Source organism: Ranitomeya variabilis, chromosome 1 (assembly GCF_051348905.1).
Source record: "Ranitomeya variabilis isolate aRanVar5 chromosome 1, aRanVar5.hap1, whole genome shotgun sequence".
Lineage (NCBI taxonomy): Eukaryota > Metazoa > Chordata > Amphibia > Anura > Dendrobatidae > Ranitomeya > Ranitomeya variabilis.
Window position 1 is genome coordinate 1,138,379,096 of NC_135232.1, and position 10,081 is coordinate 1,138,389,176.

Consider the following 10,081-nt stretch of genomic DNA (forward strand, 5'->3'; position numbering starts at 1 on the left):
AGGGTGATTCCGGCCTTGTGGATCCTGTCTAATACTGTCTCTAGGTGATTTAGATGCTCTTCCCTTGTCGCGCTGTAGATGGCGATGTCATCCAGGAAGGCACACGCATAGTCCTGGAGACCATCCAGAAGCCGGTCAGCCAGCCTCTGGAAGGTCGCAGGGGCATTCTTCATCCCGAATGGCATAACTCGAAACTGGAATAAGCCGAATGGGGTGACCAATGCAGACTTGGGAATAGCGTCAGGACTAAGGGGAATCTGCCAGTAGCCTTTGCATAGATCGATGGTGGTCAAATACTTTGCCCCCGCCAGCTGGTCTAACAGCTCATCCACGCGCGGCAAGGGTTACGCATCCGTCACCTTTTTCTCATTGAGCCTGCGATAGTCTACACAAAACCATGTAGTCCCATCCTTCTTGGGCACTAACACTACGGGGGATGCCCAGGGACTATCTGATTCTTCATTGACCCCTAAACGCAACATCTCTCGTATCTCTTGTCTCATCCCTTCTCGTACAGACTCAGGGACACGGAAGGGGGGTTGTCTCAGGGGAGTCTGATCCTGGGTCTCAACCTTGTGTTGTGCCAGGTGGGTTTACCCCGGTCTCCCTAAAAACATCCTCTGTCGCTGCCTCAACAACGCCTCTGCCTGCTGTCTCTCCTGGGGACCTAGGTCTTCACCTCAGTGTACCTGGTCCCATGTTTTAGACTGAGTCCCCTCCCCTAAGACAACAGGAAAGGGGAGTCCGGCTACATCCTCTGCTTCAGGTGCACAGATGGCCACTACCTCTTCAGGGCGCTCCCGGTAGGGCTTCAGCATGTTCACGTGGAACATGCGGATAACCCTGGGGTCGTCACAATCAGCGACATTATAGGTGGTGTCGGCTATTTTCCCCACTACCTGGTAGGGCCCCTGCCATGCAGCTTGGAACTTGTTCTGCCTAGTGGGTTCTAACACCAGGACCTTCTGTTCTATCTCAAAGGTGCGTTCTCTGGCCCTCCGATCGTACCATACGCGCTGGCGCCGTTGGGCCACCTGCAGGTTCCCATGTACAGCCTGGGTCAGCTCCTGTAGGCGGTCCCGGAATTCCAGCACATAGGGTACAATAGGTACCCCTTCTATGGTGCCCTCCCCTTCCCAGTGTTCTAGCACTAAGTCTAGGGGTTCCCTTACCCGTCTCCTGTATACCAGTTCGAATGGGGAGAACCCCGTGGATTCTTGGGGCATCTCCCGATAGGCAAGAAGGAGGTGAGGCAAGAATTTCTCCCAGTTCCTGTAGGTCCTGGTAAAAGTCCCAATGAGTTGTTTTAATGTCCCATTAAAGCGTTCACACAACCCATTGGTTTGCGGGTGGTACGGGGCACTTCTAATGGACTTTACGCCGCACAGCTTCCACAGTTGGTTGCTCACCTCTGCTGTAAACTGGGTACCCTGGTCCGAGATAATCTCCTGGGGAAATCCAACCCGTGAGAAAACCTGGAGCAGGGCAGCCGCCACCATCTCTGCCAGTATATTAGGTAACGCAACCGCCTCTGGATAATCTACCACTGTCAATATATACCTTTTCCCTTTTCCCTGACGGACTGGGTTTGGCTAACGGCCCTATCAGATCGACCGCTACTCGGCTAAATGGTTCTTCCACAATGGGGAGGGGGCGTAATTTGGCCTTGCATCGATCTCCCCTCTTGCCAATGCGCTGGCAACTGTCACAGGCCTGGCAGTACTGACGAGCATCATAGGTTACCCCGGGCCAAAATAAGTTTTGTGTCAGACGAAGCCTGGTGTGACAAACGCCGAAGTGCCCGGCCAAGGGTATGTCATGAGAGATTCGCAGTAACTCCTGCCTATACTTCTTGGGAACTACCAGCTGTCATTTTATAGTGGGGCTCGTCCCTGTGTGGTGCTGCTCTGTGATCTGGTAGAGGAGTCCCTGCTTCCATATAAACTGTTCTCCTTCCAGTACCCCTCTCCCCTCCTGTGCCTTCCCACGATATCCCTCCAATGAAGGATCCTCAAGTAACTCCCTCTTAAATTCATCTGGGGTTTCCCAAGAAATGTGTCTGGCTATGGGAATACGTGTAGGGCTGGGATGTCTTACCTGGGCCTCCTCTGAGTGTGATTCTTCCTCCGCAGCTCGAGCTTGTCTCCGGGTGGTCACAGGATATGTCTCAGCCAGAGGGGCAACCGAGAAGGCAGACAACATGGGCCCCAAGTCATTTCCCAACAAGACATCTGCAGGCAAATCCTCCATCAAACCGACCTCAACAAGGCAATCCCTGACTCCCCAGTTCAGGTGAATCCTGGCAGTGGGCAGTCGATGTATGGCTCCCCCTGCTACACAGACTGCCACTGTCCGGTCCGTCTTCTCTTGGTCCCGGACGAGATGAGGCTTCACAAGGGTCAAAGTTGCTCCGGAATCTCTTAGTCCCTGCATGCGTTTCCCATTAAACCACATGACCTGTCTATGCCGTTGTCGATTATCTGCCCAGGCTGCCTGCACGAGGTCTACTTCATGCAGCACTTTCTCCATTTGTTCCACCCCTTGGTTAGTAGTAGCCCCCAATGCCGGGTCAGCTTCGCCTTGGTAGCAGTGTACAGAGGCCCGGCTGAAGGTAGCTTTTCCCGCCTTTGGCCACTGGGTATGCTGAGTCCGGTTGGGACATTGTCTTTGCAGGTGGCCCAGCTGACGGCAGGTGTGGCATCGCGCCCCAGGGTAACTGTGGTAGGCCAGGTTTCTAGCTGGTCCCCCTACAATCTTCGGTGGTTTGGGGACCTCCAGGTCCATGGGCGGACCCTTAGTGACCATCTTTGATCAAGACAACTGAGGGCTCCTGGCGTCATGATGTTCATCGGCCAGACGAGCGGCTTCCTCAAGAGTCATTGGCCGCCTGTCCCGAAGCCATTCCTGTGTCTCGGGGGTTAGTCTATTAAAGAATTGTTCTAACAAGAAGAGCTGGAGGACGTCCTTCTTAGTGGTTGCTTGGCTCCCTTGTACCCACTGTAGCAGTGACCGCCGTAATTTACAGGCCCATTCAGCGTGGGTATCGGTTACTCATTTTATAAGTCCGTGGAACTTTTGGCGGTATGCCTCTGGTGTCAGTGCATACCGGGCCAAGATCACTTCTTTTATCCGCTCATAGTCCATACAGTCCTCATCAGGTACCATGCGATAGGCATCCGCTGCCCGGCCGGTCAGCATGCTGGCCAGAATCTGAACCCGTTCCTCCGGCTTCACTTGATGAAGGGCACACTGCCGCTCAAAGTCCTGCAGAAAGCCATTAAATGTCTTCTTCTGCCTCCCCCAACTGTCGGAAGGCATTATAATGGATCTTTTTGTGGCTTACTGTTGAAGGTACCTGGTAGGAGGCCAGAGCTCCCCCTGCTCGCTGACTCTCCTCTCTCCGCTTTGCCATCTCCATCTTGGTCAGCTCCACTTTGGTCCGCTCTGCCATCTCCATCTTGGTTAGCTCTATCCTGGTCCGCTCGGCCATCTTTTCCTTCAGATCAGTACGCGCATCAGCCATCACCTCTCGTATGATCTCTACTGCAGGGTTTGGGCCATAGAACGCCAGTCTGTTCTTTACCTCCCTCTGGAATTCAGTCTTCTCCACGTTCACATTGGGGGGCGCTGCACCGTCGTGTTCCATGATGGCTGCTATCAAATCCGCTTTTGTTTTGTTGCTGGCGATTAACCCTCGGGCTTCCACCAGATCTTTTAATGTAGTCCTTTTTAACTTCTGGTAGTTGTTTTCCATTCATTCCTTTCCTCCTGTAGAAGGGATATCAGATCCCGCTGTCTGCCACCAGTGTAACGGGGTCTACCAAGCTGGGGTACCTCTTTCAGTACCACCCTGTGTTTCAGGAGGTCCACTTTGCATTGGCTGGAGTCTGAATGAAGGATGCTGGCTGGAATTCCTTGATTACATGAGAGCATATAAAAGATGACTGCTTCTCCACGTATTTCCATTCTCACAACACTTTATTCACAGAACACAGAATATATTAAACAACAGATGCAGAGGGCAGGTCCATTCAAAAGCGGCAGGCCAGACATACATTAAAATAGCCGCAGGGGGCCGGAGCCTGCTGATATTTACTGTGGGAATTACAAAGGTGGGGGAGGTCAGAAGGGGGATATCTTGTCTCCTCTGCCCAGGGACATATATCTCACATGGAACCTATCATATATACAAATAACTGCATAACATATTCTGGGTGCTGCGGGGTTCTGTAACAGCAACCCACCATTGAACTGGATGAACCAGTTTCAAACCCAGTGCCAGATTACCAGCATCACCCGCTGCGGTCAACTGATGAAGTTGGCTACATGCGGGACCAATTTGCTGCCTTTTTTATTCTGATATTGGGAGTGTGTCATGGCAGGACAATATAGTGTAAAATGTCCTGTTGGGTTCGGATCTGTACCTGTTATGTTTAAAATGTTACTAATATTTGTTGTTAATAAACTTTATAATTTTGGTATCTTGACCGTGTCTCCTATGTATTTCCTCTAGAAACCAAGGCTGCCGTCACACTAGCAGTATTTGGTAAGTACTTTACATCAGTTTTTGAAAGCTAAAACCAGGAGGACCAAAACTAACAGGACTGTATGTGCATAGGAGAGCTCAAAATAAGTTGAACACAAACCTCTGATAGGAAAGAGTGTTATATATGTAGTTACTGGACAATTAGAGGCTTTTCAGTAATGCAAGATAAAATCTTTTGTCAAATTCGAGCTTCAAACAATCCGCTCAACTCTACATGTAATGTATTATTCATTTTCCCAGTATCTTAGAAGACTGCAATTTAGAGATCAGTTTGGAGAAGACGTTAATTTTGAGAAAAGAGAAATGTCTACAATCTATCACATTTTTTATTTGAAATATTCTGATGAAGGAATAATTATCTCCAGTGATATTGCACATTTCAATGCATCATCCCAAGAAGGAAATCAGCTGGTGTTCAAGGAACAAGACATATTTTGGAAAAATGTCAATGTAAGTTATTATTTTTTTAATTTTTACATAATTATGTAATTAGCATCTATTTTATTTTGTCAGCTTCTGTGCCTAGACTGGATGAGTATAATTTACTTATAAATGACAATGGAAATATTTTTTGGGGTTTATATTTTATAAGTCAGGGTATGAAGTATGTACTAAAGCAGACATATCAGATGATCACATTTTTAGACATTGTAAACTAGACTTGATAGTCTTAAAATTTATCATAGTGGTTCAGATTTGATTATAAGTTTAGGCAAGAAAGATTCACCACACACTATTTGTTTCAGTGGTGTAAAAAAGTTATTTTACTAATTTGTGGGTGCAGATAAAGGCAGAATATACCGTAGTTAATAGTTGAATGACAAACTGATGTTTCGTTCCTGCCAGGGTCTTCTTCACTAAGCCGATGTAAAAAAGAAGGATAATATAAGTGGATATTATATTATTATATATATTATATAGTGGAGAGGAAACTCTCCTTCAGGCCCTGGGATCCATATGAATGTGTAAAATAAAGAATTAAAATAAAAAATATTGATATACTCACCTCTCCGACGCAGCCTGGACCTGACCGCTGTGAACCAGCAGCCTTCTTTGCTTAAAATGAGCGCGTTCAGTACCTTCCATGACGTCACGGCTTCTGATTGGTCGCGTGCCGCTCATGTGACCGCCACGCGACCAATCACAAGCCGTGACGTCATCCCTCAGGTCCTAAATTCCTAAAAGGGAATTTAGGACCTGAGGGATGACATCGCGGCTTGTGATTGGTCGCGTGGCGGTCACATGAGCGGAACGTAATGCTCAACACTATTTATAACACCAGCTTGAAAAATGATTTTAAAATTCTAAATGTTGGCCTTCTGAAATGTATGTTCAGTAAATCCACTCAATATTTGGTCAGGGCTCCTTTTGAATCAATTACTTCATCAATGCGGTGTGGCATGGAGGTGATCAGCCTGTGGCACTGCTGAAGTGTTATGGAAGCCCAGGCTGCTTTGATAGCAGCCTTCAGCTCATCTGCAAATCTTCAGCTGATCCACCTCCATGCTTTACAGTAGGAATGGTGTTCCTTTCATCATAGGCCTTGTTAACCTCTCTTCAAATGTAATGTTTATGGTTGTGGACAAAAAGTTCAAATTTGGTCTCATCACTCCAAACTGCCTTGTTCCAGAAGTTTTGAGACTTGTTTTGTTGCTGTTTTTCGTATTGTAGGCCAGATACTTTGTGGCATTTGTGCAGTAATGGCTTTCTTCTGACGACTCGATCATACAGCCCATTTTTCTACAAGTGCCTCCTTATTGTGCATCTTCTAACAGTCACACTGCTAGTTTTCAGAGAATCATGTATTTCAGCTGATCTTGTTTGTGGATATTTCTTTGCATACAGAGCAAGTTTCCTGGCAGTTGTGGATGACATTTTTGTTGGTTTACCTGGCCATGATTTTGTTTTTACAGAGCCCCGGATTTTCCATTTATTCATTACTGTTTGAAGGCTGCTGACTGGCATTATCAATTCCTTGGAGATCTTTTTGTATCCCTTTCCTGTTTTATACAGCTCAACTACCTTTTCCCATAGATCCATTGACAATTATTTCACTTTCCCCATGACTCACAATCCAGAAACATCAGTGGCTGGTTGAAAGTCGCAAGTGTGTGTCTGGATCCCAGAACATCACTCAGCTTTTATGCACACACACTGATTACAAGGAAACAGGTCACAGGTGAGGATGTGACCTTTAGTAGCGATTCAAACTCATTTGTATCACCTTCTCTGCATGTAATCAGGCCAAAATCACAAGTTTATATAAATTTTTAATCAGGGTCATTTCGATATTTTGGGTTGTCATTGTGATTTAAAAAGAGAAAACACAGTAGATTGACAATAAATGGCTTCACCCAACCACTAACGATGAGTGGAGAAAAAGTTTTGGTGTTTTCATTCATATTCTCTGAAAAAAGGTCAAAAAAGCAAAAATACTGCCTCGGTATAGAAACTTTTGAGCAAAACTGTATGAGTTTCACTTTTTGCATTGAAGAACTGAAATAAATTTACTTTTTGATGATATTCTAATTTTGTGAGAAGCACCTGCACATGAAAAGCATTTGTAACACTCCAGGGTCCTGGTTGTTACAGTGGCATTGCTTTCCTCATGGGGAGAGTGATGTCATGCTTGGAAGCGAGGTAAGATCTCTTTCACCAGGGAACCACAAAGCACACAACATGTTTTCACTCCAGGCCAGAAGGGGGAGCTCTGATCCAGCTTACAGGGTGGCTTTCCTATATATATATTCTAGTCTGGAGGGAAAGTCAGGCAGTCTGTCAGAGAGGCAGAGAAGATAGCAGTCAGACAGTGAGTGTCAGAAGGACTGAAGGGGCCATGCAGCCAAGAGGGTGCTGCAGCTCCTGGACAGAAAGAACACAGAAAGAAGAACACATGGTAGTGAGTGTGCAGGAGAGCGCAGCACAGGAGAGAAAGAACTGGGGAGAATAGATGTGACTGACCTACCTCCTTGCAGAGTGCAGACACCAGTAGCCAGAAGACCGAGGTTGTGAGGGACTCCAAGACTCACAGCAGAAACCGGCAGGACATCTGGACTACACGTCATCTGTCCACTAGTGTTGAGCATTCCGATACTGCAAATATCGGGTATCGGCTGATTTTCGCTGTATCGGAATTCCGATACCGAGTTCCGATATTTTTGTGATATCGGAAATCGGAATCAGAAGTTCCTATAAGTTCCCAGGCGTGGGCGGTGCGTATGGTTCCCAAGGTCTGGAGGAGAGGAGACTCTCCTTCAGGCCCTGGGATCCATATTCATGTAAAAAATAAAGAATAAAAAATATGGATATACTCACCCCTCCGACGGACCCTGGACCTCAGCGGTGCAACTGGCAGCCTCCGTTCCTAAGAATGCAGTGAGTGTAGGACCTGCGATGACGTTGCGGTCTTGTGATTGGTCACGTGACCACTCATGTGACTGCGAATTCATCGAAGGTCCTTCACTCACTGCATTCTTAGGAACGGAGGCAGACGCTTGCACCGGTGAGAGCCAGGGTCCATCGGAGGGGTGAGTATATCCATATTTTTTATTCTTTATTTTTTACATGAATATGGATCCCAGGGCCTGAAGGAGAGTTTCCTCTTCTTCAGACCCTGGGAACCATCCAGGATTGTTTCCGATATTTTTGTCCCATTGACTTGTATTGGTATCGGATATCGGTATCGGTGATATCCGATATTTTTTGGATATCGGCCGATCCAATCCGATACCGATTCTTTTGAATATCGGAAGGTATCGCTCAACACTACTGTCCACTAGGGTTGAGCGACCTTAACTTTTATAGGATCGGGTCGGGTTTCACGAAACCCGACTTTCTCAAAAGTCGGGTCGAGTGAAATCGGCCGATCCTATAAAAAAGTCGGGGTCGGGGTCGGCCGAAACCCGAAACCCAATGCACTGCAATGGGATACTATGGTTCCCAGGGTCTGAAGGAGAGGAAACTCTCCTTAAGGCCCTGGGATCCATATTTAAGTGTAAAATAAAGAATTACAATAAAAAATATTGATATACTCACCTGTCCGGCGGCCCCTGCAACTTACCGAGGGAACCGGCGGCCTGCTTTGGTTAAAATGAGCGCGTCCAGGGACTTCCGTGACGTCACGGCTTGACAAGCCGTGGACATCATTCTCAGGTCCTAAATTCCTAGAATTCTAAATTCTAGGAATTTGGGACCTGAGAATGACGTCTGCGGCTTGTGATTGGTCGCGTGGCAGTCACATGGGCGGTCACGACCAATCACAAGCCGTGACGTCATCTTAAGGTCCTTCACGCGCTGATTCTTAGGAAGGAAGGCTGCCGGAAAGAAGCAGGGCGCGTCCGAGGGTGAGTATATTCCTATTAGGCATATACTCACCCTCGGCTTCTTTCCGGCAGCCTTCCTTCCTAAGAATCAGCGCGTGAAGGACCTTAAGATGATGTCACGGCTTGTGATTGGTCGCGACGGCCCATGTGACCACCACGCGACCAATCACAAGCCGTGATGTCACCGCAGGCCATTCACACGCTGATTCTTAGGAAGGAAGGCTGCCGGTTAGTACCAGGGCGCGTCAGAGGGTGAGTATATCAATATTTTTTATTTTGATTCTTTATTTTACACTTAAATATGGATTCCGATACCGATTCCCGATATCGCAAACATATCGGAACTCGGTATTGGAATTCCGATCCCAGATTCAGAAGATCGCCGACCTCATGGCCGACCCCACACAGAAGTCGGCGACTTCTGAAAATGGCCGACCCGTTTCGCTCAACCCTACTGTCCACCCTAACACCTGAAGACACAGTGATGCATACAGCCCGGGTCATGACAGAGACCCTGTAAAAAGGCTCAAGCCACCTGTCATACAGGTTAGTGTAGTTAACTACACCTGGTAAAGGGGACTCTGAACTCACTTCCAAGCCAGCCGGACCTTGTCTGTACCTGTGATCTGGTGCCGTGGACTGTGGCTGCCTGAAGTCTTCAGTAAACCAGGTAAAGAGAGCACAAAGCTGTGTCCTCCATTTCTTCCTACACTACTCATCATCTCCATCTACACACCGGGAGCCCTAGGGACCTATTTCACCTGTGGGAAGCTATACCATCCTAACTGCCATAACATCACCCCAGTGCACCCCTTTAAGCAGCGTCGGTCACCCCTGACTGAATAAAACAGGTGGCATCACAAACAAAAATTTTATTCATAAAACCCCCTTTAAAGACTTTCCCTTTTACATGGGCACCCAGGGCCACGGACCAGGTCGCAGTCACCGTGACACATCCCTTTAAGTACCGGACCTGGTACCGAGTTCCCCACGGCCCTGGCGGGTGACCCATTTTGGCATCACAAACAGGATGGACCAACCCAGTGGACTGGGTCTTGTGAGCCTAAGAGACTGTTGTGAGACTGTTAAATTGTTAATTGGAAGAGCTCAGCGACCAACTCCTGTGGATGCAGCTGAGCACAGTGATATAGTGGAAAGAGGTGCTGAGGGTGAAACTGCAGGAGCAGCGTCCTATCCGGTGGCCCCTGATTCC